Below are 23,606 nucleotides of genomic sequence, written 5' to 3' on the forward strand. Positions count from 1 at the left end.
CATGTTCCATTTTGGAGGGTTGTGAGTCTGACGTCTTCGTCCCACCTCTTTTGTATCCCATGAGAGGAGTAAGGAGTGAGGTTATGTTCTGGCCAAGGCCAGGCCTTTCTTTGGCTTTCAGTGTTTCTTATGCCTGCTCACCCTCCCCCATCCTCCCTTGCCCCTCCCGACAGGTTACTTGACCTTGCCTTGAGATAGGAGTTGAAACAGTCTTCAAGTTTGCACACATATATTATACTCCCACCATGCCCACTAACACTTTAACTAGATCCCTTATCTTTTCTCATTGTACTAAAAGCCTCATCTGGTTGTGGGAAATGCAAGACACAGTGTATGTGTTCATTGTTCTTCACACATATTAGTAAGGATCCCTTTGTTCACACAGATTCATATATGATATAAGAATATAAAAAAGTCAAACCCAAAATTCATCTCAGGCTGGCAAACAAGCCTTTATACTAACACCACTCAACATGCATGAGCAACAGACTTGCTATGAGAAACTTGCATCAAATGGTTCTACTTAGAGTTGTCTTGTGGAGGGAAGGAGGGATGCCAGAGAGAGGAGATAACAATGCTTCAGCTGAGGCAAGAGGGTTTTTATTTACACAGCTGAGCTCCATTTAGTAGTATTAATAAAGAACATTCATTTCTTTGGCTAGACTCCTACCCCCTCTTAATTTAGCTAGGGTAGGATTAGTACTCTTTCTGGCATGACACATCAAATTGCATAAGTCACTTAGCTGTTCAGACTTCCAGTATATCTAGCTTACCCTGACTGTTGTAAGGATGATGCTTGCTTTCCCTTATAAATCGTTTCCAGATCTTTAGCTGAAAAACTTTACATAAGAGTGAAGTGTTACTGTTGTACTCGTGCTGTATATTGACTAATAGCACTCTAGTTTTTTATATGTATTTATTCCTGCTGCATGGATATTAATAAAAAGTGATTATAAAGTAATCATTAATATAAAGTGAATTAAATAGACCCCACTATCCTTTTGTCACCTTCCTCCACCTATTTGGCAGTGTCTTTGTCTGATATTCACAACAGTTTTTCATTCCTTATTCTTGGACATTGCAAACTGCACTTTGGTGCAGTCCTATATCAGACTCATTCTTAAACTCCAGAGTACCCAGGACTTGGAGTGAACTTGTTACTCCCTGCCTCCAGGGAGAGGGGGAATCTTTCTTGTGGTAGCTTCAGCACTCTCCTCTGAGCTGTGACAGCCCTAATTTTGCCTTGCAGGTTAACAGTAGGTGCATCCCAATCCCCAAGTCCCTTTGAATGTTCCCCTGACACTAGGTACTCTCAGAAATCTAGATCCCGTGTACCTCAGTTTACCAGTTTTACCGTAAACCCCTGCTGCTCTAGACCATACAGGATTTGTGAGCACTTATCATGAAACAGAAGTAGGTTTATTTAATGAAGAATAAAGATTTAATTAGAAACAAGAGAGTGTGGTGGAAATAAATGATTGCAATACAGAACAAAATCCAAACATTCATGAAAGCTACCCTACTCCACAAGGGGTTTCCTCAGTGAATGGCTACAGAATACTTCTCCCTCTGTGTTATACTGAAAGCAGCCTTTTGTTTTGTGACGGGCTTCCCCAGGGTGCAACTTGGAACTGGGGTACTGCTGAGCCCTCGAGTATACCAGTCTGGTTTGTTCCTGTGCCCTTAATAAGCCTTTTTTAAAATACAGCCAGCTGTCCTGGACTCTTCTCCCCACCCCATATTAGCCTCCCAGGGGATCCTACCCATCAGTTCCCTAAGGGAGTTAAAGTCTGCTTTTCTGAAGTCCAGGGTCTGTATTGTACTACACTCCTTTCTTCCTTATGTGAGGATCCTGAACTCAACCATCTCATGGTCACTGCTGCCCAGGTTGCCACCTACTTCTACTTCCCCTACCAATTCTTCCCCCTTTGTAAGCGGAAGGTCAAGAGGAGAACGGCCCCTGGCTGGTTCCTCCAGTAGTTGCACCAGGAAGTTGTCCCCAGCACTCTCCAAAAACTTCCTGGATTGTTTGTGCACGGCTGTATTGCTCTCTCAGCAGATGTCAGGGTGATTGAAGTCCTCCATTAGAACCAGGGCACGTGTTCTGGAAACTTCAGTTAATTGTCCAAAGAAAGCCTCGTCTACCTCATCCTCCTGGTCCGGTGGTCTATATCACAAGCCCACCACGACATCACCCTTGTTGCTCTCACTTCTAAACTTAATCCAAAGACTCTCAACAGGCTTTTCTCCAGTTTCATACTGGAGCTCTGAGCAATCATACTGCTCTCTTACATACAGTGCAACTCCTCCACCTTTCCTCCCCTGCCTGTCCTTCCTGAGCAGTTTATACCCATCCATGACAGTGCTCCAGTCATGTGAGCTACTTCACCAAGTCTCTGTTATTCTAGTCACATCATAGTTCTTTGACTGTGCCAGGACTTCCAATTCTTCCAGACTAGACCCACTCAGAGAAACCACCAGGAACAGGACTTTATTCTGTAAAGAACACAGAACAGAATTACAGTCCAGCAGCCTCCTCTCTGCTTGCCTGCTATGTGCTCCCAGCTCAGTCAGGGCTGAGACCTCCTGCTGCGGGGGGGGGGCGGCAGAGGGTACATCCTGAGAGGAACCAGGAAGTTCTCCCAATATGCTGCGGTTTCTCGTCAACAACTTGTAGTTCCCAGGGCTGGTGTTGAAGCACACTGGACCTTGGGCTATACCCTTCCCCCACTTATTGAAAGAGCGACCTCATCCCTTTCCTTAGTCAAAAACCTCTCAGGTTGAATATCACATGCCACCCAATGTAAGTTTATTTCCCAATCCACCCCTCCCTCAATATGGAGAGGACAATGCACCAGTCCCTGTTCCTGAGCAGATTTCCCTTTTTCACACCACCACACTGTTTTAGGTAAAAAATAATAATTAACTATAGAAAGATTGCTTAATCACTTTAAATCTATAAGTGTAAAGATCAAAGTTAGTTACCTAAGAAATAAACAAAATCACAGTCTAAGTTATATACACTACCAGTCTTCCATACACAGACTAGAAATCCCTTCATCCTGGGACCACATCCCCTGTTCAGTCTTTGTTCTTAAGGTGTTTCCAGGTTTTGAATTGTGGTGGGAGTGAGGCCATGTGATATCACTTCCCCCTTTTATAACTTCTTCCATGTGGAGGGAACTTCATTGTTCCAAGCAAAGTCCCTAGCACAGTTTGTGGAAAAGTACAGATGGAGTCCAGTATTACATGATCTAGTCACATGCCCTTGCATGCTTCAATGCATCATAGCAGCCCTTATTCATATACTGGCTGAAGCGCCCACAGGAAAGCCCATCAGGTGAGGATAAGCTTCTTCTATGGCCTATTGAGTTTTTAATGGGCCATTCCTTGAATGGTTCATCCACAATTTGCTGGCTAGACTGGATGTAAACTATCTTGTGGGTGTCACTCCAGGAGCAAACACATTTAAATACTGGTACATAGTCAATATTCATAACGACATCATAATTCAGATGCAATGACAGCATATACAATCCAACTAGACAGTAATGTTTAACAGATCAAGACTTTCAGAATGATACCTTACAAGGCATATTTTGCACAAAACATATCACCATGGTAAATATGGGGGTGCCTTGGTGTTGCTTTTGGGTTACAGAATGCCACGCTTTTATTCACAGGCAAGGCAAACCTCTGTTTTGTTGTGAAGTTTCTTTTTTTACTTTTAAGTAATGTTGATTGATTGTCATTGCCTCATTGTTTCACATTCAAAGGGTTAGTATTGCGCAAGCTAAACAACTGAGCCTTGCATTGCATCACCAGCTAAACAGGGCAGGGTAACAACTGCACCCTGCCTAAGTGGGCAATCGCCGAGACACATTGTCTCCTGGTAACTAATTTCTACCCTAAGTCCATAAAGCATACTTTCAATATAAATACATTATTCCTTAAATGTTACCCGACTAATGTTCCGTCTAATTTTTGACAGGGTTTGTGTGCAAAAAATTTCTTCTGTGCAAATTTTTGACAGGCCGTGTGTGCAAAAAATTTCCTCTGTGCAAATTGTTGTGCTTCTGTGCAAATTTTTATGCGCACGGTGTTTCGCTGTGTGCGTGGGGTTTAGGATCTGTCGCGCACAGCTTAGAGGGAACAGTGCTCACGGCTATGAATGTTGACAAGTTACAAGCTTTGTTTAGATACCTTACATGTTACTCTTTATGGATAAAAGTCCTGTAAGACATATTTGGTGTAGTGAGTTTGTCAGGTCTGAGGTGAGAGATGTTTGTAAAGAATGGGACCCTTTGCCAAGGGGTCTCTGTTTCATGATATTGTGTCTGAGATGCACCCTCTCAGCTTTTTCCCTGGTAGTTCTTTCCCATTCCTTGATGTGAATCCATACTGACTCTTCTCAAAGTATTCAGAACCTTCCAAATATAGTCTTCTCTTTTGTCCCTCATCCAGTGTTTCCTGTCTCTCCTCTTATCCTTTTTTCCTGTCTAAAGTCATATTTTCAGCTTTAATGTGCCACATTAATTTCTTCAGTAAATATACAACTCCCTAGTTGCCAAAAAGGGTGTTAAACATTTCTGCAACAGGTCCCTTGTTCTTTAACATCTCAATAAAGTTTTCTGATGGATTCAGTTGGCTCTGGATTGATGCCAGACTGTAACTACTTTCTGGATCACCTGTTTTCACAATCCTTATTTCCTTCAACATTTTTTCCTCTTCTCCTGGGAAATATGTTTGTTTTCTGGCACTGGCCCCTTCCCTTTCACCATCCTCTTTTAGAACACAGTGAAGACAAGTGTCCTTATCATTTTCCATCAGTGTCTGCTTTGACAATTGTCTGTCCCATAGGGAGATGCAAATTTTCATTGTTTCAACTAAAGGTGTGATTTTAAACCAATCTAGTGCAAAAGTCCACATGAATGCTCTCATTCAAACCATGCTTATTTCAGTTTAGATTAAGTTAGGGTCAGGTTTTAAGCTAAATTGAAATAAGCCACTCTTAAACCAAAATAAGATTGTCTACTCCTGGTTTGCGCAGGTTTAACTAAAATTTTAAAATCACATCTTTAGTTAAACCTGTGTGTATAGACAAGCCCTTTGAGTATATGTCTTCACTGCAGAGTGTATTTGGGGTTGAGCACATGGATTGACCTGGCTCAGGTGTGAGCAGCCATGCTGCAAAGCCATACCTGAGTGTGTCCACAACTGATGCTACACTCACTCATCTGAGGTGCTAGGATTTCCGGGGACATATCCCATGGTTCTTTGCACTTTAGTAAGCTGAACCACTCTGATTCTTTCCCAGTGAATTGTGAGAGAATTTACCTGTCTTGGGCACATGATAGAGTTGTGGGAAGGGATTAATGGCTTCTACTTTTTAAGGGTTATGGGGAAATTATTCCACTGTTTAGTTATTAAATTCATGAGATGGTGTACCTCCAGTTTTTCTTCTTATATAGCAGACCAAGTTTGTAATGTTTTTCCTGCTGTGTTAAGCTTTAAGTTTATTCACAGGTAATAGCTGAGAAGCATAATTACCATATTACCTTCAAGGATTTTTCCAAAAATCATACACACTATATGTTGTTACAGGGGTACTTACTAACATTACATTTATTTCAATGTTTAATATTAACAATAACATTTAGCATCAAATCTCTTAAAGGGATCTTGTTATACCATGTCTTTTATTTAGGCAATTTCTTTTGTGCTGGCAGTTTTCACCTTCCTTTATCAGTTAGGTAATTTGCATCAACACAGGCTTGGCTTTTGGATTCAAAGCCATCAGCAGAGCTCAGAGACTCTGTCTTAAAAGGGACACAATCAACTTCCACCAGAGTTTTGATTTCTTTCCACTTTCAACTCCTGCTTACAAAACACACAGAGATCTGAAAAAGAAACAGTCTATTGCGGCTCTTTTTGGAGCCCTAATAGGATTTTAATTCAGTAGCATATTTCATTTGTATTTCTTTTACCCCTTTTTACAATGCACATGTCCTAGGGAAAAAGCACATTCCTTCTATACTACAACTTTTTTTTTAAACATTAGCCATATCAATTTTTACATACGATATAACTTTTTTTTTTCTTACAGAGTTTTCATGTACCCTTATCAAAAGTGACAGTCTGATTACACAGAGCCATTTTAAGGCTCAGTGTTTTTAACATTGCTTCTTTTTGTTTTGTGCACCTCACCTCTGCTGTTGCTTCAGAGGGGCCCAGTTAATTTTTTTTTTATTCTTTCACTACAGCTCTTATCTGCTATTGTTACAAAAAAAAAAAAACAACCAACCAAACAAAAAGGCTCCAGAATCTCTCCCTATTCTCCTGATTTTGACTGCCCTATTGCAGCCATGACTTGGTTTTTATTTAAAAAACATTTTAAATTTTATAAAGAATCAAGTTACCCCTTAAGGGTTAAATGCTAAATCCCAAAGCCAAACAACACTAATTACCTGTGTCTTGCAAAAAGGTCTGTCAGTTTTGCAACTTTGAATTAAGAGTCAAATGAATTTTTAGTGGCATTAAAAACAAAAACAAAACCAATTTATCTTACACCTACAAAACAGGAGTTTTACAAACCAGATGTGCTGCTTTAGCTTCTTAGAACTTTACATATTTTCACAGACAAATAGATACATACACATTTTCTATTCCTTTACACTGCTTTGTTTTTACATAGCTCTATATATATTTGGATTATTTACAGGCATTCTTTTGGAAAAGGGCCCATTTTCCCTTCAGAATGGCTGCAAAGAAACCAAGAATTCTCTCTCTTTAACATGGTCCTTTTTAACATTTTCAGTTTAACTGCTTAATTCTCTCCAGCCTTTGTAGAGTTAACTTTTCACTCTCTGTCCTTAAATCACTCGTTTATCTCCCAAAATAACACCTTTATCACCTCAGATTTCACCATTTTAGGTATTGTTCCAGGGGTTCATGCCTGCACTTACTGCTTTTCTTACTCCTTACACTATGCCCTTAGGACTTCCAACCTGTTTTTCAGTTTCTTTATCTGTTGCTTGCCTGCTTTTCTGGGCCTGATCCTGCTTTTTTCCCCCCAATGAACCGTTTGTGAATGATATTGTGGTCACTTCACAATTTTGAAATAAATGTTCAAGGAAAGGGACCAGGAAGGGTGGGGGCTAGTTGAGGAGCCCACCTTCTTTGCTGAATTGGTAGTGGAACACTAAAGAATCAGTTTTTGAGGCAGACAACAAAGGGGAACAGAACAAGGGGCTTTTTGTCCTTTTTACAATGAGATGGGAGTATTAAGGGGGTTGGATCGATCCGGGGTGGGTTTTTGAGAACGGGGTAAAGGGGAGCGCTCGGTCTGGTGGTGGGAGAGGAGGCTTTTAATAAAGCTTTCAACTTATTATTTGAATATTTGAGAGAGGCCAGTTTTTTATTTTGTCCAGCTACGATTTGCCTCTTCCCACCACTGAATGAAACAATTAACCTCTTCTTTAGCCAATTTAGTTTTAGGTTGGCCGAGTTTGTCCTTTAAGACGTCCACTCGGTCTTGTTCCAAGATTTTAACAGTGGCCACTGAGTTTTGGGATCCCCCTGAGTTAGCCTAGACCATTTTTCCAGAAATTTACAGGAGTCCAGACCCTTCTTACAGGAGTCTGGACCCATCCTAAATACATACACGAGCCGGCGTTCATTTAGGGAACTGTCCCTACTTAGACGTCTGGTTACCCATACAGGAGGACTTCACACACCAATCGCACAAGAAGGAAATTCAGGTTCGTCAGAGCAATGCCTGGTACAACACACAAAAGGAGCCCACAGGCTACTGCCTCAATTGCCCTTGCTTTCACACCCAGGATTTTACCCAAAGTGTGGTGCGGCTGCAATTGTGCAGATTCCACTCACTCAGACCGCAGGGACAGGAACCCCTTGGTCGGCCAATCCCCGGACGGAGATGGCACCCAGACTCAAACACTCCACAGTTAGACAGATAGACACAGAGACAGGACAGTCCTCAGTCCGGACAAAACACAGAAATAATTACCTGACCAGATTCCTGATGTCAGATCCCGAGATCCCTACCAGAACAGAGTGGGAACCAACAGGTTCAATGGCGTAGACTTCACTGTGGTCGTGCACCTTTTCGTTATGGTGGAGGACCGCTCGGGCCAAATGCCCAGGTGCCGGCTGCCACGGTCGTCCTACAAAAACAGTCAGGAATCAGCCCCAGTGAAGATGGTTGCCATCTCGGTGGAACCTCCAAATTGTCAAAGTTAGACTCAGGACTCTCAGTTTGTCAGACCACTCTGTTTTATTAGCACAGCGCTCTGCTAATAACACCCAGATAATGTGAGCACCATGCAAGACACAAACTATCTTATTTATACAGATAAAGGGTGAGAACTTAACAAGATAACAAAGGAAGCAGAATCAGATAAGTTTACCTGGGCTAGGCATGCATATCTTATTTCCTTACTAACTATTACCCATCTTCTGTTAATGTTTCGCCATTAGCACCATTGTTTATGCCTAATGGTTCTTTTCCTGGCACCTGTATTTCAACATTTCTTATTTCTGCTTAAAGGTACATACAACATTTCTTTAATCCATTCTTATTTTTACAATATAATTCATTCTACTTTCACAGAGGTAAGTGCCACCCTGCTGAAAAGAACTGAGAGATTGCAGGCATCATCAGCCAGAGAAGGTGGGTGCTCACGAGAGGCAGGTGCCGATCCTGTTAGAGGTGCACAGGGATTTTTACTGCTGTGTCATCTAGGTTTAAAGAAGCGGAGTGGAAGGATGATCTTACGGTTAAATCAGTGGAATGGGAATCCAAAAATTTGGATGAAATTTTGACAATGCCACAGACTTCCTATGTGAACTTGGGCAAGTTATTTATTCTGTGGAGGCCTCATTCCTTTTTTGTAAAATGGGGATAGTACTTCCTTTTTCACACTCGTCTGTTTTCTGTAATTAGATTGCAATCTATTTGAGACAGGGACTGTCTCTTACTGTGTCTGTATAGAATGCCTAGCATATTGAGATTCTGATCTTGACTGGAGCCTGTTGGCACCACTGACAGTGCTGCTGTCACAAAAGTGGTGTAATAACTCTTTCTTATGTGCTGTAAAATCAATCACATTCTATGCCTTCTTGTTCATCCCCATTGGCTTTTTTGGTCCTGATGTATTTATTTCTCAGTGGCTTGCAGAACCCATATATAGGCATGCAAATACATCTGTGAATAATTTCCATCTTTTGAACCACCACTTTAGTTCTTTGACCTCACCATTCTTTGCTTGTTCTTGTGAAATTCAGCATCTTTTTCTATTGTGTTTGAGTCCTAAATTGCAGTTATGGTAAAATAATTTTTTTTAAACCCCCACAAAAAATGGAATAGGAAAATATGAACTGGACCACAGGCCCAGTTCAGCATCCTGTCTCTGACAGTGGCCAGTGATCAGATATTTTGGAGGAAAAGGTACAATCTCCATAATGGACAATTATGTAAATGTGGATGGGACTTTCAAAAGCTCCTAAATGACTTAAGGGTACACATCCCACTGAAAGTCAATGGGGGAAGCATCTTCCTAATCCAAGACAACCAACTTTCTTGTTTATATTTTGGAACATAAAGTCTGTTTTTCTAATAAGTGTTCATCCTAATAACTGTAACTGTGGAGGATAGTCTTATTAGTCAGATAAAAACCGAATCCTTGTTTTGAGTTCTAAAATATTGCCTTAATATTTTATGGACGTGAATTCCATAAGCTATGCATCATTTTCCCTGATTCCTTTCTTCTGCTTTAAATGTGTTGACTTTTAATTTCATTGGGTGTCCTGTTATTAGCGAGAATAAATAAGAACATTCAGTTTACTTTCGCTATACCTTTCATTATTTTATCTGGCTTTATTAATCTCCTTCTCTAAATGAGTCCTAATCTCTGTAATTTCTCTTCACATGCAAGTGTTTCCATTCTTCTAAAAATGTTCATTGCTCTTTATCACTTTTCTTTCTTTTTTTGCTATATACTGTTTCAAAGGGGTGACCAAAACTGACACAATTTGAGATGAAGGCGTAGTATTAATTGGTGTAATTTCAGTATTTCCTCTTCCTGATGTCTTGTTTGCTTTTTGACTACTGCTGAAATAATTAAGTAAATGATTTCAATAAGCTGTTTGCAGTGAAACCTATACAGCATGAGTATTTCTGGAGTGCTTACAATTCATTTAGAACATATCACTAGGCTCTTCTTTCCAATGTGCATTTCCTTGCTATTGTCAGTATTCATCTGCCACCAAGCTGCCCAGTTGCTTCCCTTTGTTAGGACCTCCTAAAATTCTTCAGTCTTCTCTAGACTTGACTAAGTTAACTAATAATTTTGTCTTCCAAAATGTTACTTCCCGATTCATTCCCTCTTCCACATAATTAATAAATATATTAAGACCGACAGGTTCTCTGTCACGTACCCAAATGGCTCTTCAGAGTGGAAAATCTGGGTGTGTCAAGCTTATCCATTGTGATCCTGGTTTTGCATAAAGGAAAAGAATAGGTCACAAGGCCTCAACAGGTGCTCAGTGGTAAACCACGCACATGACTATCAGTAGTACTGAACAGAATTGTACAGAATTTTATGGAGGCATTGTCTTGTGGGATGTTACAGAGGTTGGTTTTAGATTTATGAAAGATCTGGATTTTTAATGAAATTTGCAAGTGATGCAAAACTGAGAGCGTGAGTGGTGTGAGTGGTTTGTGAAGCAAACCTAGCGAGGCCACAGAAATAGCACACAAGAGCTTAGAAATGTGGATAGGAAATATCAAAATAAAATACTTCTTTAAACAGACAGACACTAGTACATTGAAGCAAAATAACCAGAAATGCTGATATTTAATGGGAGAGACACACTTGGTAAGCAGTAATGCTGAAAGAGATCTTGGAGTGAGAACAGGCAGCAGATCAATATGCTTGCAAGTGCAGTATGGCAGCAAAAAACAAGCCAATATGACTTTGGGCTGCATGTAGGGTGACCAGATGTCCCAATTTTATAGGGACAGTCCTGATTTTTGGGCCTTTTTCTTATATAGGCTCCTATTACTCCCCATCCCCTGTCCCGATTTTTAACATTTGCTATCTGGTCACCCTAGCTGCATGTATTCTAGAAAAGTGAGGTCATAGTCCCTCATTTGGTAAGTCTGAGACTTAGGCTATGTGTACACAGTGCATCTTACAGTGGCGTGGCTATGCCAGTGCAGCTGTGCTGTTGTAAGGTACGCTGTGTGGCTGCTCTTTATTGCCGGGAGAGAGCTCTCCTGGTGACAAAATAAAACCACCCTCAATGAGGGGCGGTAGCTTCATTGCTGGGAGCGTGGCTCCCACCGGCGAAGCACTGTCCACACCAGTGCTTTTTGTTGCTAAAACTTTTGTCGTTCAGCGGGGTGTTTTTTCACACCCCTGAGCCACAAAAGTTTTAGGGACGAAAGTGCCAGTGTGGACATAGCCTTAACTTGCAGTAGGGTCGAGGACCAAGTACTAGACACATGTAAACAAATTGGAAGGAATGACAAATGATTAAAGACGGAAAGGAATGATGCAAACAAAGAAGCCATTGTAAATATGGGTAGATTGGCTAACAAAAAGCATGTAGTGGAGAAAAGTGATAATCTGCAAATATTTGAGGGGAGTACTCTTGAAAGATGGAAATAAATTAATTCAGCTTTGTACTAAGAGGCATAACCAGGAACAGTGGAACGAGATCCTGGAAATTATTAAATTTTTGGGATAGTCTCCCCAAAGGAAGAGTTGGATGAAGAAATTTAAAACTAGACTGGACAAAGCACTCAAGATGTATCCTAAAGCCAAAGACCCAGCTTTTGCATGGGGATAAATCAGATGATTTAATAGGTCTCTTTCATCTCTTAATTTCTATGCTTCTGAGATACATCAAGGCATGCTGGTCTCCTTCCTTTTTAACTATTTCTTTCTGCCTCTCACCCGTTCCCTCTCTAGTGAATCTACATTATTGCTTATCCATCATGATGTTTGGGTCCAGGGTAGGGATTTGGAGCAGTCAAATTTTTGAATTGCTCCGCTCCAGCTCCGGGCATAAAACCTACTGGTCCGCGCTCCAGCTCTGGGCTCTGCTCCAAAGCCCTGGTCCAGGGAGATAATGGAAATAGAGGGAAGGGGAAAATGTTCAGATCTTAACCAATGTTCCCTCTAATTTTTTTCATCCATGTGCGGAATAAATTTTGTTATGTGCACCGAGGTATGTGCGGATGCGCGTCACCAGTAGAAACAAAAAACCTAGATATGATAGATATATATATTTTAAAAGGTTACCAGAGGGATAATTACTCCAGCCAGGACAGGTTAGGCATTTTAGAACTCACTACTCAAAGAATTAAATTTAAGTGTAAGAGAAATAAAAATTATGAAATGCATGGACCAGTTATAACACTAAAATAACACACTTTGAAAGAATAAAACTACAGAGGAATATATGTGCATTGCAGGACGTACCAAGAAGTAACAACAACAATAATACAAGTATGTGTTGGGAGGTGAGTGTGAAAGAGACAGTGTGTGTGTGTGTGTGTGTGTGTGTGTGTGTGTGTGTGTGTGTGAGAGACACAGTGTGTGTGTGCGCGCGTGTGTTCAACACCGAGACAATGCATGTATGCGACACAGAGCGTGTGTGTGCGACATAGACAGTGTGTGCTGGCTACTGGGAAAGTTTCTGAGACACCATGTGCTGTCTCTTTAAGGCACTCACTGAACGCTCTCCTGCTGTGTCCTGAGCCCTGTCTCCCCTCCCCCGCTCTGCAGAGATGAGGTACCTGGGCAGCAGGGAGTGGAAGGGGTGTGTGTGTGAGAGAGAGACAGACTGGGTGAGCTGGCTTCTGGGGAAGTCTCAGAGATTGTGCGCTGTCTCTTTAAGAAAGGCACTCACTGCCTGGAGGCTTGAGTCATTCAGACCTCAGACTGCAGCAGCTCTGAGTGCTGAGCTAGGCTGTCCCCTCTCCCCTGCTCTGTGGAGATGGGGTGCAGGGGGAGGGGGCACCCTGACAGCACCCTCCCCACCCCTGCTCTGCACAGCCAGCAGGAGGGTCCTGGGAGCAGCGGCAGGAGCAACGTGGCTGCAAAGCAGCAGGGAGGAGGGGCATCTGAACACACACTGCCCGATGCTAATCAACTGCATGACACTTGCATCTCTCCTGGGTGGCTGCCCAACCCTGCAGTTTAGAGGGAACATAGATCCTAACCTGAGATTAGGTTTGGCAAACTAGTTAATTGACTGGGCAAATAATGTCAATTGACTGATCAACTGACCGCCTATTATTTGACTGAAGTCAAATATTGTCAGGTATTCCAGCAAGATTGCCCTGAGGTAGACAGCGGTGAGTCTTTCATTTCTGAGACCTTAATTTTATTGTGTTACACATTTTTCTGAGTTAAAGTAACTCAGCTAAACACCTTGGTTTTGTAATTAAGCATAAGTAGCTGTCCAAAGCTAAGCCTATATTAGAAACCAGAAGGTCTTATTCTTTTTTGTTACTGTTGTTACTGTTCTAGTAAATCTGCACTTTAAAATATTTCACCATTTATTATATTTTTTGACAATATTTGACTGATCTGCTGGCCAATTACTTTTGGACCCAGCCCTGTGGGAGTCTATCTTTCTTTTGAAAGATTTGATTGGAAAATAAAGAGCTTGTTAAATCACATTTACTTTAAAAGCAGCAACGAGTCCTGTGGCACCTTATAGACTAACAGACGTTTTGGAGCATGAGCTTTCGTGGGAGAATACCCACTTCGTCGGATACTTTGTAAATAGATATACGGGGCGGGAGAGGGAAAGTGAATAGACTTCTGGGCTGACTTCCCTGAGCATTGTCTTTTTAATCTCCTAATATCATCCGCTGGTGCTACCCACAAGCTCTTGCCCAAGTTTGTGAAAGTGGCCCAGTGCCAGGAAGCCATTTAATGCAGTAACCTCTGGTTCACTGTTTCTCCTTTTGGAGCTGTGTATTGTGGAAATGCTGTGAAGGGAGGTCCCATGCTGTTGGCTGCCATATGTGTTAGACTTGTCTGAGGCTATGTCTAAACTAGAGTGCTTACAACGGGCACAGCTGTACCGACGCAGCTGCGCCGCTGTAAGATCTCCGGTGTAGACGCTGTGTGCCAACAGAAGAGAGCTCTCCCATTGACCTAATTAAACCACCCCAACGAGCGGTGGTAGCTATGGCGGTGGGAGAAGCTCGGCCACTGACATAGGTGGTAGTGTGCACAGTGCTATGCTGGCGAAACATATGTCACTCGGAGTGTATGTGTTTTTTTTTCACACCTCTGAGTGACATACATTTTGCCAACATAAGTGGTAGTATTGACATGGTCCAACCGTGGAAACCTGCAAGTGACTAGACCAGTGTTTCTCAAATGCGGCCACCCCTTTTCTTGTGGCCACAGCCATCTGGTCTGTGATGGCGGGGGATGCAAAGCAATGGTCCCACTTGTAGGGCTGCCAGCAGCGGTTGGGCCCTCCCTCCCTCCAGAGACACAAACGCTGGAGGTGCAGGCAACTGGTGAATTACCTACTTTCCTGGGGTTAGGGGAGGCAGGCTTTGGCCATGAGGCTTTTGGCTCTGTCCATGCAGTGGCAGGCTCTGGTTCCAGGCTCTGGCCCCAGGCTCACCACCCGGGCCATCGTCCCTGGGCCCCGCTGCCTCCCTGCCCACCTCCACATCCAGGGCTTAATTTGTCTCAGGGATTGCTGGGGCTGAGTAAGTCTGCTGTGAAAAGTGATATTAACAAATATACAAATATCACTTTTCACAGCAGAAGACTTACAAGCTAGCAAGTCTTGGAGGTGGATTGTTTGGGGGGGGGGGAGCACAACCAAAAAAGCAAAAGAAACAACAACAAAAGACAAGAACATGCAAAGTGCCTTATTTGTGTTTCTATTCTGGTTAGGTCCAGGAAAGAAGAGACAACTGTAAATTATTTTTACTACTGAGTCTGAAAAAAACCCTACATAAATAAATTATGATGATGTGGACACGTATAATGTGCATATTTATTTGTTTTTCTTAAAGTTAATGAAGTACTTTAGGAAAAATTGTCAGCGTGGCCACCAGCAAGAGTTGGTGAGCGCACTCTGAGAGCACCAAAAAATCTGAGAACCCCTGGACTGGACAAACTGAATAAAAGCAAAACTTTTTAAAACAATAGGAGATGTGGGAGATGTTTTTTTTTCTTTAATGACCCAAAGCATGTGGCAAAATTGCAGCCAAAAGGTCAGTGTATCTGCTGCTGAGAGAAGGTAGGGTGGCCCTGAACTCCTGTGTTTGGCTTGTGTGATAAGGGAAGTGGTGAAATGTGTTCTTGTTGCCAGGCAGAGTGAGCTGCAGCTTTCCTGGGCAAACTGACAGATGACTGACGGTCTCTTGTGATAAATGAGGGTTGTGATGGAGAGTCCAGTCTGAGCTCTGTGTGGAACAGTTACATGACTCGCTGGCTACAGGCTTATGAAAGGAAAAGTTATCATTGGCTGGCTGACTGGCATTGACTTTCAGGCAGCCCTGGTATTAATTTGAGGAGATTATGCAAAGAATTTGGGAAAAGTCCCAGTTCTGGGGTTTTCCTATGTGAGGCTATGGCTACACTTAAACTTCAAAGCGCTGCCGCGGCAGCGCTTTGAAGCGCTAAGTGTAGTCAAAGCGCCAGCTGTCCGTACTCCACCTCCCTGTGGGGAATAACGGACAGCGCTGGGAGCGCGGCTCCCAGCGCTGGGGCTTTGACTACACTGGTGCTTTGTAGCGCCGCAATTTGCAGCGCTGCAGAGGGTGTGTTTTCACACCCTGCTGCAGCGCTGCAAATTTGTAAGTGTAGCCAAGCCCTCAGATTAGCAAATCTGTACCTCACACTTCAAACAGCATTAATAAAGAATTGGTTTCTAGTAGTACATTGCATTTCTATACATAGAGACTGTCTACGTAAGGACCTACAGCCGCAGTCTGAGCTCCGTGATAGAGAGAATGCTGTGACATATGAACCAATGGGCCTCAGTTTACTCTACATTCGGAAGAAAGGTGTCTCTGTGAAATGTACTTCAGAGTTCTCAGGATTGTGACCTTCATATGAAGAGGCCTCTGGACTTTGACTTTCAGATCTGGAAAGACCATGGCAAGCCAGACACCCCTCTGTTTTTTTCATTCTCTTCCCTGGTTTTATTTTGAAATGGTGCATGCCCTGTGTTACATGTTGTTATTGCCTTTACCTGCACTTAGTGGCTCCCAATCAGATGTGCAGCGCCTTGTTGGCTATTTCAGTCCTGTTTGGGAACTCCCCCCCCTCCCCCCAAAGTGAGTGTTCTCAGAACATTGTCTGCGATTATCTTGAAACTCCTATGAAATGAAGCATCCTATTTATGCTCTGATCTTCCTCTCCTGCAAGTCTCTAATCCAGACCCATTTTCCTTTCTTTCCAGCTGCACGGAGTGATTGCAAGCCAAGCATTGTCAGTTTTTGCTCTGTGTGCTGGCTGCTGAACAAAGGTGCTGCTGAAAAGGTAAGAGCTTAACTTCCATCCTCTTTGATGTAGATTTACATTCCAAGGGACTAATAAATTTAGACTTGCCATACCTGTCACCTTTAACTGTAACTAAACTCTCAGTGGAGAGAATCTAATCTACCAGCTCATAAAATCTTAAGTGTCGACCATCAAAGTGCTGTTAAATTTTGGTTCAGTGTGAATGGCATGGCATTTTGCAGCACTGCAGAAGGGGGAAACTGAAAAGTAAGCATGCTTCTCTTCTCACGTGTTGGGCAGGAAGGCTGGATTTAGGGCAATAAAAATTGCTTTCACCTGAAAATGAGTATTAATTACAATACTAACTTGCTGATATTTGTACAGTTGTTGACCAAAGACCATCACTGCAGGGTGTGGCTGAGGTGAGCGCTTCAAAGCATAAACCTGCTTACCTGTGTGAAGTTGGGTGCTGTCTGAGCAAAGCAGACATATTTATGGCTTTACTTGAGAGGAAAAGAGGTAATATGCTTTTGTGAAGGGATGGGGGGGCGGGGAAGGGGGACAGGCATGAGGTGGGAGCTGAGGGACACTCCCATTGTTGTGTTAGCAGAAGGTGCCGCTGGTAGTTCCTGAGCTGTGATTTCTGTAAAGTATCCATTCCAGGCAAGGAAATATTGGGAGGTACCAGAGGGATGGGTAGAGCTGCTGTGGAAGAGTGTTTTTCCAACAGATCTTTTTGAAAATAAGTAGGTTAAACCAGAGCAGGGACTAATCCTAACGAGAAGTTTGAAAGCACGACGGTATTCTATAATTGTGAAACAGGATTGTGCCTTGGCTGCACACAGACGAAATGCATATATGAGGAATACTATCAGTGCTTTAGAGAAAACCGGATGAAAGTGAATATATGATGTGCTGTGGTGTAAAGAATGTATTGGCATGTGTTTGGGCTGGCTGCTTTACTCACAAGTGGCCAAGCCATAAGTAATGGTTGCAGATCATCCCAAAATAGTGATGATGAAATCTTTATGCCAGCACATGTTCTATATATGCCTGATACTTGACAGAAAATCTGCTTTCTGAATGTTTGAGTTTTAAAAAAAACCAACATTGGTACTATCCCTCCACCTGAAAAGCCAGTCTGTCTTAGTGCCGTGAGTGCACTTAGAGCCTTTAGGTTTTGGAGGGGGAGAGAAATTATAACTGTTTTAGAAATGTATAAACAATTACCTGAAATAACTTTTCATTACATAATAATATTGTGATTGTAAAGTCCAATATCTCAGAACCTTCTACGATTGGAAGCAAGTGCTGTGTAGTCCAGGGAGTCTGAAACTTTCGCCTCTAGTTCTTGACGAGTTGTTGTATACTGAACTTTAAACTGTGGTTTATTATTGCCTTTGATCTTTTTTTCCTCTTAGCCAAAGTTTTAAATAAAAAAATTGTAGTACTGTGAGTATGATAGTTTTCTGTAAAGCTATTAGTAAAATGCATTTTTTAAAACATGAGAAACCTGTATTTAAATGTATTCTGACCCTGTTGCCAGTTATGAATATCTCATAGTAGAGTTGTTAAACTTTGTTAAATAGTTACAGGTTGGTAGAGGTTTTCCATGCATATTTAGAAGCTGTTCTCACTGTAGCTCAGCCTGTCTGTGGGTCCATCTGGCTCTCAAAATCAGTGCTCTGACCACTCTTTTAGCTCTTGAACTGATGTCATGTGTAGCTTGTTCCTGCTACTTCTAAAGGTTTGTATATAGATATCAGAAAGCCTTATTAACATTTTACCTGTTGCATCATTCCTCTCTCTAATGCAGTGGTTCTCAAACTAGGGCCGCTGCTTGTTCAGGGAAAGCCCCTGGCAGGCTGGGTCGGTTTGTTTACCTGTCGCGTCCGCAGATTCTGCCGATCGTGGCTCCCACTGGCTGTGATTCGCTGCTCCAGGCCAATGGGGGCTGCAGGAAGCAGTGTGGGCCGAGGGACGTGCTGACCATCCTTCCTGCAGCCCCCACTGGCCTGGAGTGGCGAACCGCGGCCAATGGGAGCCGCGATCGGCCGAACCTGTGGACATGGCAGGTAAACAAATCGGCCCGGCCTGCCAGGGGCTTTCCCTGAACAAGCAGCGGCCCTAGTTTGAGAACCAGTGCTCTAATGTACAGTTAACCATTGTATATTCCAGTTTACAATAATATTTAATGGAATTCAGTATCCAGCTGCATAGCATTTTTAAATCTCCTTTTCCATCTTTAGTCACTTTAAAGGTCTTTTTTTAAACTTCAAAGTATATCTTTTGAAGTCTTGGATGGTGTGAGCTAGCTGTAAAAAGAATCCCTTCATATCTTTGTGCATGCACAGACATTCCTAGTAGAGCCAGATCTTTTAATATTCTTTAATCCCCCCTCCTCTCACCAATCCAGGAAGGCTTCCTAAATAGAAAACCTGCAGTTCCCTCATAAAGTAACATTAAACCAAATGTTGTAGTACTTGTAACTTGTAAAGTAGATACAACTATATGTCACAGTCCCAAAAGAGAGATTTCTTACAATAGGGAACAAATTAAAGCACTTTTGGCATTTGTGGTTGGAATGTTTCCATTCTAGAGGATGTGGGGAACAGCTGTGAGGGGGACAATGAAAGAAGGGTTTGCAAAAATGGATTTGGAGGACCAAAGAGTGATTGGTGCACAGGTAGGGGCAGTGGTTCTGTATGTAAGGGGTTGGCTTGAAAAAAGGCCTGGATCTAATCTTCATAAGGGGGAAAAAATGGTGAAAATGTCCCATCAGAGCTACTATTGGTTTAGCTGTACCGGTGGTAGAACTGCTGGGAGTTTTAGTGCATGCACTGCTGTGGCAGCTTCTGGCATTTTCATCACTGTCAGCTAAATGTTATGAGGCTTCAACCAGTGCGGGTGAATTGGTGGTAGAGTCAGTGTGAACTTCTTTTCTAAATTCCCTTGTGTAGAACAGGACCTAAGAGCGAACAAAGGTGCTAATGGGAGGAAGATATTGAGGACCTTTACCTTTTTGTGGTTGTACTCTTGAAAGTGACAGCAAAAAAAGGGGAACCTGTGATTCCATGTTAATTCTTTCTTAACTCCATCTCAGATGTGCCTGGATGACAAGTGAAAAGATATCCTTTCTAAACTTGCAGAGTTAACCTGAGATCAGAGAGTCAAGCTGGTTTCTTTTCTCATCATGCTTCCTCACCATTATTAAAAAACAACTGTGCCTTCAGTGAGATCTGTGTAACTGACTAGACCTCAGCAAGCAAGTCTGGTGTGTGAGAAGAAAGGAATTCAGTGCCCCTCTCTTAGCTGTGTTGGATTTTCATAGCTAACAGGAGCAAGCAGATAGGGCTTGGAATACACACATGGAGCAGGTCTGCTGGTCATGCAGGTGCTATTTTTAGTTAGCCACTTTTCAGAACCTCGCTTTAAGGAGAAAAGGGAGTGTGTGGCAGAGCGGGTGAGAGGTAAATGAGAGCTGAGATTCAGGGAGAGTGAATTGGAGAGGGCCCTGAAGTGGAGGATGAAGAGTTTGAAATGGATGCAGGAGAGGAAGCCAGTGAAGGGTTTCATTAGGGCCTGGAGCAGGAAAGTTTCTTATTGCAAACCATGTTTCATTTGTGACTCAGGGAGATAATTTTTGGAGATGGAAAGAAGCTAATGTCTGACAGCTGTTGCTCTTTAGTATCTACCTGTTAGTGCTTTCATTCTTGACCGGTGTGTGTTGGTGGGTTGAGGGAACCTATTGATCTCTGTTGCTGAGAGTGTGAATTCTGCCAGTAAGGCACCAGAATACATACACTGATGGATGCACAAGAGTACACTACTTCTTCCACATACCAGAGAGGTGGTTGGGTGAGGCTTGGTAATTATATAACAGTTCTCTACAAGAAAGCTTGCTAAGCCCCCTTTTCAAACCAGAAACCTAGGTCACAGTGCACAGGTCAGACTGTTTCAGAAACAATGACGTTGAACATAAAGTGCTTTTCTGCTCAGAAGCTTGCCTGAAGCAGGCCCTTCTTTTGCTTGGATTCTTTCAGTAGGGTCGCCCCTCCCTCTCTAGCGAGCAGTAGCATCCTTGTGATTCCTTTCAGATTTGCTAGCTTTTGTGGACTGGTGTGGAAGGGGGCGGCTGCTGCATTGAGTATGGCATTTCTCCAAAGCTGGTGGGATTGTTCCTAGCTGTCAGTGACTCATAGTAGCTGAGTTACAGTCTCAGAGTTCAAGTTAATGGAATTTGCTATTCAGTTTCCCCTGGATTGTCTAGGAGAGGAGTTTCCCTTTAACTGGAGAAAGGAGGGGAGAAATCCCACAAAGAAGAAGCCTGAATATGTTTTGGGGTGTGTAAAAGTGCCAAGAGGTGCTGTCCTTGCTAACCAAGATGATGCATGCAGTCCCTTACTCAGGAGCACGAAAGTTCAGGCAATCATATGTTCTATTACATTCTATTCTGTTTTATACAGATTCTCACACTGTACCCATCACCATAGTACCTGAGTTCTTTCCAGTAGTGCATTAAACAATGTGACTGTTTGTCACATGTTTGTTCCCTCATCATCTACCTGGGGGGAGAACAGCTATGTTTTTGTTAGAGAAGGCAAGGTCAAAGAAAAGTGCCCTGCACTTAGAGCAGGAGGGGAGGTTTGTGATACTCCTTTATTATTGTCAAGTTCCATCAAACCTTGTTTATTCAGAAACCAAAGAAGTGAGCCTGTATTTCATAAGTTTAGGGCCAACTAGATAATGTTACAGATTTTCTGAGGACATACAGGAATCATGGGGTACATTGACAGGTGCTAATTTGTCAGCAAGGCAGCTAGTAATCAGTTGATGTAAGCCAAGTATAAGGAGCACAAGTGGCACCCATGCAATGACCCATTATGGTTCCAAATATCTACTTAGCTGGTAACTGCCTTTATTTTCTTGTATAATTGTTCATTTTCTCCAAAGTAGGCTTCCATCCACTTTTTTGTGTTCAAGCAAGTTTGATATTTGAAGTGACTGGGATGCACTGTTGCAGAATGGGGAAGCAGGTCCCCATGGTGGTTTTGAACATTGTGGTTATAAATGTATGAAATCCCCTAACAGCGAGCTGGGTTTGGTGATAACCAATGCAATTGTTGGCCCTTAAGCAGTACGGAATCAGTAGGATGTGGTGGGTTTCATTTACACTAGTATGTTGTGCAGCTGAAGATCATTGTCAGCTGCCCAAGGAAATAAATCTTCACTTGAGAAGAGCTCAGTGTAGCTCGAAAGCTCATCTGCTTTGTCAGCAGAAGTTGGTCCACACACCTTGTCTCTCTAATATCCTGGGACCAACGTGGCTACAACACTGGAAACATCTTAACTCTGTTTGTCTCATTGATGCCTTGTTTTAAAAATGTGTGCGTGTTTGGAGAAAATTCAGTCCCCTGCAGGCAATGACTGAGTACTTAACTAACATACAATTATATCTGGATTATAATGCATGTGGTAGCTTGGTTACCTTTTAAGGGCATCTCTCTGGGAGTTGTACCTATGAATTTGGGCAAGTACATCAAGGAGTCTCTGTCAGTTTGGAATATCATATAATAATTTATAAGGCAAGGGAAGTAATAATTAGCTGCTGTTTTCTACCCTGTGCTTGGATATAAGATCCTTCCTCCTTTTCCCATCTTCACCAAACTCATAGTTAAACTCATGAGATTATTCAGAGGGCCAAGAAGCCAGAATAAGCGTATGTCATGTACTTTTTATATCTTTACAACAAATGATGTCCATTTGCTTGAATTCCCCCCCACACACCCCAAGTATCCTGAGTAGGATTGTTCAGAAAAAAAAAAAAAGCATCAATGCCAGGCCTTAAATTAACCCTTCCAGTGGGCATTCCTACTGGAATTCAAAGGATGGACTAAAGACAACCTTTTGCTTCTTTCTAGATATCATAGTCTAAGTTCCCTCTAAGCTGCGCAGCAGCTTATTAAGCGCCATGCGGGCACTCAGGGCTGCGGCGAGGAGAGATGCCTCTCCCTCAGCCCTGGACCTGCCGTGGCAGGGAGAGGCCCCCAGCCCAGCCCAGACAGTACCGGGTTTATAATGGCGGCAGGCCCACGCTCAGCAAGGGCTCCGCTGGCCCGGCCTGGCGCTCCACTTCACTTATGCTGCGGCCTCTCTCCTTTCTGGCCCCTCCCCTGTGCTCCTCTAGGCCCGCTGGCCCAGGACTTCTCTCTGCCCCTCCACTCGCTCCTCTCAGCCGGCTGGCTGAGGGCTCATCTCTCCACCCCTGCTCTCCGTCACCGGCAGGCAGCAGCCTGTGGCTGTTTGCCAGTGATGGGGCAGGGAAAGGAGCCCACAGCCACTGCCGCTCATCGAGGCCACAGTGACTGACGGTCTGCTGCTTTGGGCTCCCTTGGAGAGCCTAAAGCCGTGGACCATCACCGGCAGCCTGGATTGCAGTGGGCCAGTTACAGTATTCCACATGAGCTGGAGGGGTTAGCGAAGGCCTCCTGGTACTACAATGTCCTGCCCCAGAGTGGAGCAGTGGAGGTGAGTCCTCCAAGCAGCCTAGAATGGCTGTGCCCTGCGCAGCCTATCAAAGAAGAGCTACAGGGAGCAGCCAATCTGGGCCCCACAGGCCCATATAAGAAGAGCTGCAGGGCAGAACACATTAGTGGATGCTGGGAGCTCAAGGAGTGAGGACTGTGTTCTTAACAGGCTGAAGGAACTGTAGCACCTTGGACAGAGCAGCTGCTGGCAGGGACTGGCAGAGCGACGGAGAGCTCTTGGCTGGCTGCTGGGACAGGACGGGTGAAGAAGGTGCTGGGGCCATGGGGAAGTGGGCCAGGGAAATGGAGCAGCATTGGGAGAAGTTAAGAGTCACAACAGGAGGCTGCTATCTATAGGGTCCCTGGGTTGGGACCCAGAGCAGTGAGAGGGCCAAGGTTCCCACCCCAGTCACCACTGGGAGAGTGGCTTGACTGGTGGAAAGTGATACCCACCCCCAGAAGGGGGAAATATGGACGGTGACTCAGCCGGAGGCTGATTCATGAAGAGGACATTCTGGTACTTGGACTGAGGTGGGTCTGCAGGCAGAGGAGATGGTGGGAG

The 23,606-nt window shown here is 43.3% G+C and overlaps 1 protein-coding gene across 5 annotated transcripts in view; it reads left to right on the forward strand.

Moving 5' to 3' along the window:
- The window catches only part of NDST2 (N-deacetylase and N-sulfotransferase 2), a 259,472-nt gene that overhangs the window by 49,329 nt on the left and 186,537 nt on the right, over positions 1 to 23,606 (forward strand). For 4 of the 5 annotated variants that reach the window (XM_039546522.1, XM_039546512.1, XM_039546500.1 and 1 more), the window contains one exon: positions 16,477 to 16,556. The gene's annotated coding sequence lies outside the window, so the exon portion shown is untranslated. Of the gene's footprint in view, positions 1 to 16,476; positions 16,557 to 23,606 lie in introns of those variants that run through there. The other variant, XM_039546503.1, reaches the window with a different exon arrangement.

This window comes from Mauremys reevesii, linkage group 7, assembly GCF_016161935.1.
Source record: "Mauremys reevesii isolate NIE-2019 linkage group 7, ASM1616193v1, whole genome shotgun sequence".
In the NCBI taxonomy this organism is placed as follows: Eukaryota; Metazoa; Chordata; order Testudines; family Geoemydidae; genus Mauremys; species Mauremys reevesii.